The sequence below is a fragment of the Triticum aestivum genome, chromosome 6B (assembly GCF_018294505.1).
Source record: "Triticum aestivum cultivar Chinese Spring chromosome 6B, IWGSC CS RefSeq v2.1, whole genome shotgun sequence".
NCBI lineage: Eukaryota > Viridiplantae > Streptophyta > Magnoliopsida > Poales > Poaceae > Triticum > Triticum aestivum.
Genome location: NC_057810.1, coordinates 661,690,680 through 661,701,237, shown reverse-complemented (window position 1 = coordinate 661,701,237; position 10,558 = coordinate 661,690,680). Strand labels below are relative to the sequence as shown.

At 44.0% G+C, this 10,558-nt stretch overlaps 1 pseudogene; it reads left to right on the top strand.

Annotated features, from left to right (window-relative positions):
* The first annotated feature begins 224 nt into the window (after positions 1-224).
* The window catches only part of LOC123139548 (senescence-specific cysteine protease SAG39-like), a 24,285-nt pseudogene continuing 13,951 nt past the window's right edge, over positions 225-10,558 (top strand).

The window sequence follows — 10,558 nt, the reverse complement described above, 5'->3', positions numbered from 1 at the left end:
TGCTCCACCCTCACCAACCGGCGCTGCCCTCCCGCCGACCCCCCTCCCGCGGTCGTCTCCCTACCGGTCGGTGCGGTCGGTGCACCCCTCCCCACCCCGCGGCCCCCCACGCCCGCACCCCGATCGGCCAGTGCCCCCCACCCCGCGCCCCCTCCCCCCACCACCACACTAAGCTCCTCCCTCCGGTGAGCTTATGCTTTGATCCTTAGTATACTCGGGTGCCTATGCTTCTGCAGTTAGTCCTAGCAGCTTGGGAGCTCAACGATGACTTGTTGATGGTGGCAAGGCACGAGAGCTGGATGATGCAATACAACCGTGTGTACAAGGACACTACTGAGAAGGCACATCGATTTGAGGTGTTCAAGGCCAATGTGGGGTTCATCGAGTTATATAACACCGAGAAACGCAAGTTCTATTTGGGCAAACAGTTCACCGACCAAACCAACAAGGAGTTCAAGATGACAAAGGCTAACAAGGGGTACAAACCAAGCTTGGAGAGGGTTCCTACCGGATTCAAGTATGAGAATGTAAGTCTCGATGCACTTCCGGACACCAAAGACTGGAGGACCAAAGGTGCAATTACTCCCATCAAGGATGAGGGCCAATGTGGTGAGTATATTAAGGATAATGACGTATTGGATATATGTTTACTTTTTTTTAGAATGTTGTCTTATAGTATCTACCAATACATGACCATGTGTAGGTTGTTGTTGAGCGTTTTCTGTTATCGCTGCTACAGAGGGCATCGTTAAGCTCAAAATTGGCAAGCTTATATCATTGTCTGAGCAAGAGTTGGTGGATTGTCACTACTAGGGAAACCTTATACACAGAATCTTACCAGCAGCGCGGCCCAAAATTAGGCGCTACTGCTACTTAGCAGTAGCGCGTGTGCTGCAACAGTGCTACTGATATAAACATAGCATTAGCGCGTTAGAGAAAAACAACGCTACTACTAATATTGCCACGATGTAGCCACCAGACTAGGAATAGTAGTAGCGCCTATTCTGTAAACGCGTTGCTGCTATTGAACTCAGCAGCAGCATGTTTTGCCAACACTCGCTGCTGCTAACATGCAACTAAGTTTAGTCCCACCTCACTCCGCGAACAGGGTGTTTACCACCTTAAATACATAACTTCTCAAACCATCACAACCACTTGGTCTTGATTGAACTCTATGTGTAGGATCTGTAGCCGCAATAGGAATCTTCGCCGGTTTTGCGAAGATTCCTATTGACAAGATTCTACACAAAAAGATCATTGATGACCAATGTATTTTTGAATGTCTTTTCTTACATGCTTAGCCTTAGCTTAGCAGTAGCGCGTTTTGTAGAATTCGCTACTGCTAGAGGAATAGCAGTAGCGCTTTTACGTGATAAAGCGCTACTGCTATGGGAATTTAGTTGTAGTGCTTTATCCTAACACGCGCTACTGCTAAATGCGGCCTATCTCCCCGCACCCCGGCCCCCGTCGTCCGCCGCCGACGATCCTGCACTTCGTCCACTGAGGTAGCCCCTCCTTCCCTCCTTCCTCCTTCCTCCTCCTCCTCCTCTCTCCTCCCTTATTCCTAACGCGCCCCTCCCTCCTCCTTCGGCTGCCCCCTCCTCCCTCCTCCCTCCTCCTCCGGCCAAGCCCTCCATCGGCAACCCTCCTCTCGCTCCTCCTCTCTCCTCCCTCCTCCCACCCCCTCCTCCCTCCTCCCCTCCTCCTCCTCCTTCGGCCCGCCCCCTCCTCCCTCCTCCCCATCCTCCTCTCTCCTCCCTCCTCCCACCCCCACCTCCCTCCTCCTCCCTCCCAACTAGTTAAAAATTTATTACTGTTCTTAGTTGAATTAGTAAGTGCTTAGTTGAATTAGTAAGTGCTTGGTTGAATTAGTAAGAAAATTAATTTTTTTATTTATAGTAAGTGCTCGGTTGAACTAGTTGAATTAATATAACTAGTTTATTTTTAGTAAGAAAATTTAGGTATATGAGTTTTGATGATCTAATTAAAATTTTACTATAGAACTAGTTTATATTTAGTAAGAAAATTAATAAAACTAGTTTATTTTTAGTAATGCTTAGTTGAATTAGTTTAATTAATAGAACTAGTTGAATTTATGTCATTATCACTTTGTCATCAAAGAATGCTATATGAGATTTGATGATCTAATTAAAAATTTACTTGGTAGAATATGCAGGCTTAGTCGTGTCTCCTTGGAGTGATCGTCATCCGAGCTACCTCCACTTCCTCTACACCCGAGTCGGTGAGCTAAAAGTCCACCTCCTCCTTCTCCACCTTCCTCTACATCAGAACTAGGGTATTTAGTTATGCTTCTTAACCAAATGAAATGTTCAGATTATAAGATATATTGAAATGTTTTTGTCAATATTGAACCGTTGAAATGCAATGAGCACCAGTTTATGCTCATGTGCGAAGTGTTCATTCATTTCCGAGTAATCTATGTTTTGCCGGAGTGTTGTTGATTCATTTCCGTTCCAGGAAATTTCAGGCTCTCGATATGCCCTATTTTAGCAAAGGTCATGCTGGATTTTTTCGTGAATTTAAGCATGACTTGTGCTAGAATTTGTAGGAAATATTGAGTGCCCCGGATTTGCTAGAAATATAATTAAATGACATTTTGAGTTGACTTTAAGTCTGTCGGGGCTCCATACATGACGGTCCAAAAATCGGTGAGGGGGAATCTCCACCATATATGAGAGAAGAATGTCGAATGTTGTCGTGGGGGTCGCTTTTCCTTCTTCTCTTTGTGCTAGACCTTTGTTATGCACTAGGGGAAGAAGGAGTAGCGACCATCATCGACGGTCAAAAAATCGGTGAGGGAGTGTCCACCATATATGAGAGAACAAGAATGCCAGCTGTTATCATGGGGGTCGCTTCTCCTTATTTTCCTTGTGCTAGATATTTGTAATGCACTAGGGAAAGGAGGAGTAACATCCATCACCAACGGTCGCAATATCAGAGAGGGGGTGCCCACCATATACGTGAGATGAGAGTTTAGGAAGGAAGACTCGACAGACCTAAAGTCAACCTGTTGCATATTGAGTAATAGTGATCTATGTGTTGAGTTTCCTGGTAGTTGCCTTCAGTCAATTTTTAATTGATGTTTCAACTATGAACATAGGAAATGTCTGATGACGAAAAGGAATTCGTATGTGCGAATACTGCCAAGACAAGCGTGGTTTGTGCGGCAGGCCTCACCTAGTTGGTGGTAGGCGCTTCAGCATCAAGCTGGATGACACCTTCGCGGTGCATACAGTAAGTCACAAGTCTTTTTTCGTAATTAAGAATGACTTCTGCTTCTTTTGGTTCAACTTATAATTTTAATTTTTTACTGCTCTACTAGCGTATCCCCTGCCATGCAAGAATGTACGTCTTTGATAAGGTTGATTTCAGTACTATGAAAACTATGGAGGTAAAAAGAGTTAACTTGAGGACCGAGCATGGTTATAGTTTTGCCGCAAAATTATACAATTCAGACACCTACACCCATTTTGAATGCAAACAATGGAGAGCACTATGCAAGGCTTATGCATTTGAGCCTGATATGTTTATCACCTTTGATATTCGTCCGGAAGATGATATTGAAGATAATATCGAGATCTGGGTCGATATGCAGACGCCTCTAGTTCTACCATTATGTGAGTTTCTCAACCATATTTATGTCTTGGATATTGTTTATTCAAAAATAGTTGACAACTAATTTCTATTGACAGCTTATTTCCATTCAAGCAACCATGTCTGGCGCTTGGTAGACATGACCTACTACTTTCCCAGGGCTGAACTAAACTGCAAGGAGATAAGTCATTATGTTTCATGGCTTGAGGATCTTCATACTGTCAAGACAAATTATTTTCCTAAACTTTAAAATCTTAGTACTCAAAACGTGCGACCAATAGTGTTCGTACTGAACTATGGTCACATCTATTTAGGAAAGATGGTAAGATTTTTACTATTTGTCCTCAGTGCATCTTTTGCATACATTATTTTTTAAGCTAAACTTCATTGCTAAGTATGTTACTACGATGTTATTCAAGAGGGACTCCCGATGATAGTTGTACCTCAGTAGATCGAGGCTAAAGGCTGCATGTCCATGGTTAGCATACGGCAAAGACATCCTACATTGCACATGAGTTCATTCAGGATTTCTAGAAGAGAGCAAGTCTTAATAGTTAAAGACTGGAACAAAATTGTGAAGGATCACAGAGAAGTACTAGGGGCAGCAATTAGAAGCGCAACCCACCATAGGGAGATGGGTTCATCTGCATGCTTCAATATGATGAATCAGGAGCGCTACACATGTTCTATGCTATTTTACCTGAGAGAGATGTAACGCCCCGGATTCGATGCGCCAGGTGTCTGCCAGTTATTCGCCGTCGTTGCCATGTCATTTGCTTGCATGTTGCATTTTGCCATGTCATCATCTGCATTTCATCTGCATGTTTTTCAAAACTTGCATCCGTTCGGGTTCCGCCGGTTCTCTCTGTTGTCCGTTTGGAGTCCAGACCTCTCACGCGCACCCGTCGCCCGTCTCAGACCTTGTTTCATCAGCGGGAGAAAACATTCTCGGAATGGACCGAGGTTTGCTGAGTGGCCTTGGTATAGCACCGGTAGACCGCCCGTCAAATTTCGTTTCATTTGGAGGTCGTTTGACGCCCCAACGGTTAACCGGGTAACCGTAAACCCCCTTCTCTTTGTAGCCCAGCCCCTCTTCACCACAGCCCATAACCCATCTAAACCCCCTCCATGCTCTCGGTCGTTCGATCACGATCGTGTGGGCGAAAACCGCTCCTCATTTCGACTCTCCTAGCTCCCTCTATCTATAAATAGGTCCCCTCCCCCGAAATTCGCGGATCAAACCCACCCTAACCCTAAAAAACACCCTCCGCCGCCACCGGACGCGTCCGCGATGGCCGGACACGTCCGCCGCCGCCGCCCGACGTATCCCAGCGCACCACGTGGCCTCCGCCGCCTCCCACCACCGCGCGGCCCGTGTGGCCCAGATCCGGCCCGCGCGAGCCCGTGCGCCGCTGCCGCCTGGCCCGTCCGCCTCGCCCTGCGCCTCTGCCGCCGGCTGCCGCCTTGCCTCTCCGCCTCCTCGCCGTCCGCCTCGCCCGCGTTGTCGCCTGAGCTCCCCGCCGCCGACCGCCGCCTCCGCCAGCGCGCCGCTCCTCCCGACAAAGCTCCTCCCCGTCGCTCGCCGCCAGCCAACCTCCGCCACCCTCGCTACCCAGCTCCTCTCGCCGGCGCCGCTCTCCACCGCTCGGGCTGCTCCGAGCGCGGCCGCCCGGAGACCCGCCGTCGCCGCCCCGACCTCTCAGGACCTCGCCGGCGACCTCCGCACCTCGGATCCGGCGCTCCCCTCGCCGGCGGCTACCTCCGGCGTCTTCCCCGTCAACTCCGGCGAGTTCTCCGATGAGCCTTGGGATCCGCGCCCGAAAACCCTAGATCTGCAAGGTTGCCCCATTTTCCCCCAAGTCCTTAATTTTCTACATTTTATGCCTCTGTTCATTGCATCATAACTCTGCATCCATAGCTCCGTTTCATGCACATGATATGTCAAAATGTTCGTCATGAGATGCACTACATTTCATTCCATTGTGCCATGCTTGTTTGAGATCATCTTGATGCCCTAATCATCGTTGCAAGAGTGCTATATGATGTTAACTGTTGTCTGTTAACAGAACTTGCTGATTTGTCTTTTTCGTTGTATTTTGTGTGTGCACCCTATGAACTTGCTCTTGCCATGCTTAGCTTCATAAACATGTATTCTTACTGTTGGTCACCTTGTCATGTCATGTATTGCTCTGTGGTGAGTGGTACAAGCTTACCAACATACCTGCTTATCGTTATTCCTGCCATGTCTGAATCTGTCATATCATTTGCCATGTTTGCACGGATGCTTGTAATTAATTCAGTAAGGGATATTTGTTCTTTGTCTTTAGTACTAGCATGTCATGCCTTTGTTTGCCATGATAAGTTCATGTAACATGTTGTTTGATAGCTCTGAACATTGCAATCTGATGTTATTTCTGCTAAACCTGAAAACTGTTATTACTAGACAATTCCCCGCGCGTTGTTGCGAGATCAGTAGCAATAGTTTAGTTGAAATTAGATTGTGTGATTTCTACGGTTGAACTATTTATATAGTGTAGTACTATGCTACAATGCTTAAGAAAAACATAAAATTGTACATGCACGTGCCGTATTGATACCTTCATTGTCTGGTAAAAGCCTTATATTAAAAATCATAATATAAATACCATTTATGACTTTCAATACATTCACTCCTGAATTAATTGTGTATTAACATTTTTAAAAATAACATATCTTGCACATTCTTATGACTGCAAGACATCTATATAGCAACACCCATAGCATTGTATCGCTAGAAGTTCCAACTTTCATATCGCCAAATTTTACAATTGGCAAGTACATGGACAACCAGTGTGAGTTCCCCATGTGTTGATGTAAGGATTTGCGGACCAAAATGGGAGAAGCAATTGGTTAATGAAGCAAAGAATAAAATATGAAAATAGTTTTAGAGAACCCTAATATGTTAGTTGTGCTAATCACATTTGTCCTAGAGTTGAGAGGAAAAACTAAGAGGAATGTCATAACAAAAGACATATTTGATGCCACTTAGTACAGCATATGTACACAAACTCACACAGTATTCGACGCAGGAGATAATTATGCGTAAAAAGATATTGACATCCTATACTTCCTCCGTCCAAAAATCCAAAATATAAGATGTTTTTTAGCTCAATTTTAACTGAAAAACGTCATATATTTTAGGACGGAGTTAGTATTTTGTAGCGATGGAGAATCTGTTCCTGATTGGTGATGCTCTATGTCTTTCGGTATGAGGAGAAGATAGTAGAGAATGGCGTTTTGGAGGCCGAGCTTCATGGAGGCCTTTATTCTTGAAAACAATTCAAATTCAAATTTTTATGTTTCAAAAAAATTCTGAATGCAAGGATGTAACCCTCATGTGTGTAAAATTTCATGATGAAATAAGTTGAAATGCGACCTGTACAAAAAAGACAACAAATTCATGGCATGGGAGGATGAATAGTATCATGTGTTAAATAAGCTTAGATTTGTCTTTTTTGCACAGCCCTCATTTCAACATGTTTTGCCTTGAAAATTTACACACATATGTGTTATGCCTTCATGTATATCTGTACTTTTTTCAGAATTTTTTGAACTGTGAAAATATGAATTTTGATGAAATTTGAATTTTGAATCTGGAGGCCTCTAGTGAGCTCGGCCACCAAAGGCAATTTCCGTTGTAGGAATATATAGCCGTGCTCATTCATTAGAATGTGATCAGAAATAGGGGATATAAAGGTTAGTACATGTGGGTTTGGAATTCAGAATGTATTTAACTTGAAATAATAGTTGTAATCTACACAGTTGCAGCTACTTTGTCACAAAAACAATGCTCGAGGCATCAATAAAATAAAGTAATGGAAGAGAGAATTAGCGCCTGGGTGTTTTATGGTGCAAACTTAAGCATCATGATCTGCCAGGCTTCATTTAGGAAATACCAAACCGAATACTCCTATCTCTGCGAAGAAAACAATAAGGTTGAAATTGTGAGGGCATCTCGTATCTCTGCAACAGCAGTTTTTTATAGTGTACATGCATGAGAAGTTGAAGCAGAAAACTCGACACTTACCGAAGTTTTGCAGTAATAAAATTAGCCAAATTCAGCTGAAGAAAAAATCTTGGTCAGTCATGTAGGTGAGATCCTGATTCAAGAGGAGAAAGGTTGCCGTCCTTCAGTTTTGTGTGTGGTCAAACTGATTTGCGTAAAATATGCCTACACTGCCCTGTTCATCTGCAAGCATAAAAGAACAAACCATGATATTGCAAAAACATCTAAATACAGTATGCAGATAATCACTAAGTAACTACTTTTTTTGCGGTGACTAAGGAACTACGTTAGGGTATCTCATCATACATTGCACAGTGTTAATCTCTGCAGAAAAAATAAATATGCATCAAGAAGCTAACATCAATGCCTACCTCTATGGGGTGGGATTACCGGCGATCCAAAGGTTGAAGAGAACTCAAGAGCGCAGGAAGAAGGATTCCAGATGCTATGGGAAAAAGGATAAGAGGGATTATAAAAATCAAATAAACTAGAACAAACCAATCTTGATTATGGCCCAAGGACTCTTCAATGTTCAACGCTTTATTATTTGGAAATGGTCAAAAAGGGTAAAAATCCACAGCTTAGTTCTAATGAGTATATATAGCTATTGTAGAAGGGCACCTCAGTGGTCAGCGGCGAGTGGTGGCCTGGGGTCTCGGCAAGCCAGCCGGCGGCCGCCATGGCGTCAAATAGGAGTAGCGCCGTTTTGGCATTTCCGTTGTAGTAGGTTCCTAGCGGTTGTGCGACCGCCCTCGCCTGCATGGACGACCGGAGGATGTAGGCGCCGCGTATGTAGACACACGAAGACGCTTTGGCTGGAACGGCCGGCCGGTGGGAGGAGCATTAGAACCTTTGGTGTGGACGGGCGATGGAGGAGCGAGCCTTCATGATAGGGAAGAAAAGACGTTCAAGCAAAATTTCGTGGGGAGTTGATAAGGCACTGGGTCTCAGCTCTATATCGCCGGTTACAGAATATGGAAGAACTAATGCCAACTGAGTGGAAATTAAATCTCACGATTAGCCGAAAGGTCGCAGCGGTCCCTTTAGAAATTAACTGAACGATTATGTGCCGGCTGGTGTACCTGTAGTGGTTGGTCCGTATGTAAGTGACTAAGGCTGGTCATAGTGGGAGTAACATAGGTAGTAACATAGATGCCACATAAGCAAAAATGTTAATGTGGCAACTAATTAATGAGGAAAGAGGCAAATAGAGTAACCTAATATGTTACCATCACATAGCGCTTTCCAATGCAAAATGAGTCTACAAGACAATAAATGAGCATGTATATGTTACTACACATATGACACTTCCCACTATAAGGGTAGTAACATAGAGTAGTAACGTGTGCATGTTACTACTCTAAGTTACTCCCCACTATGACCAGCCTAATAGAATGCTGATGTGTAATCGATGATGTGGCTAGACTGCTCAGGTGGAAAGAAGTGGATGGTTGCATGTTGATTGCTGATGTGGATAGTGTGCATGATGAGAGAATAGGTAATAGTGGGGATCAACTTCTTAAGAATGTTAAATTTGTAATCTTGCCATGTGTTTTTGAGCATGTTCTAATGATTTCTAGAGATAACTCAGTGTTCATGTTTTGTCATGCTTTACCTTTACATTATGTCCATGTCTTTTGTTTTCATGTTGAGATGTTGTAGCATGTTGTTTAGTTGTTTACAAGATTCCTAGTTGCTGTTTTGGACAGCTTGTCCTTTAAACTTGTTTCATGTGTGTGTTGAACCATTGCTCCGTTTTGAGTGTGCTCTATATGAAACTTGCTTGATTTTGCATGTAGTTTCATATTATCATGTTGCATCCTTGTTTTGATGTGTTTGCTTGATGTTTGTATGCATTTTGCATCAATGCCATGTTTAACTTGTTTTGCTCATATCTTCTAGGCCGTAGCTCCAAATCTAATGAACTTTATATGTAACTTGACTAGAATTTCGTGTAGATCATCTTGGTGCATCTTCACTTGCTGTTTAACAACTTGAACATAAGGTTTATTCAGATCTGGACCAATTTCAAAATTTGCATATGAGGACTTACCGGATTTGTTATATGTTGTTCCCGGCCTCATTTAAACTTGCCTTGATGTGTTGCTCTTGTTTGCATCATCTCTTGCCATGAGTAGCTTCATGTAGCCTTTGTCATGCATCATACTTGGTTGTGTGTCATGCCTTGTCTATGTGTTGTGTGTTTACCTTGTTGTTTGCTTCTTTCCGGTTGTGCTCCTTCTCGTAAGTTCCTGTTTCGTTGCGATCGTGAGGATTCATTCGTCTACGCTTGGTTCGTCTTCATGGCTTCATCTTCTTCATGGACTCGTTCTTCTTCCTTGCGGGATTTCAGGCAAGATGACCGTCACCTTGGATCTCACTACTATCATTGCTATGCTAGTTGCTTCATTCTATCGCTTTGCCGCGCTACCTATCTCTTGTTGATCAAGCCTCCCAATTTTCCATGACAGCCTCTAACCTTTTTCACCCTTCCTAGCAAACCGTTGTTTGACTATGTTACCGCTTTGCTCAGCCCCTCTTATAGCGTTGTTAGTTGCAGGTGAAGTTGAAGATTGCTCCATGATGGACATGATTATGTTGGGATATCACAATATCTTCTTTAATTAATGCATCTATATACTTGGTAAAGGGTGGAAGGCTCGGCCTTATGCCTGGTGTTTTGTTCCACTCCTGCCGCCCTAGTTTCCGTCATACCGGTGTTATGTTCCCGGAGTTTGCGTCCCTAACGCGGTTGGGTGATTTATGGGACCTCCCTGACAGTTCGCTTTGAATAAAACTCCTCCAGCAAGGCCCAACCTTGGTTTTACCATTTGCCTACCTAAGCCTTTTTCGCTTGGGTTTCCGGAGCCCGAGGGTCATCTTATTTTTACCCCCCCC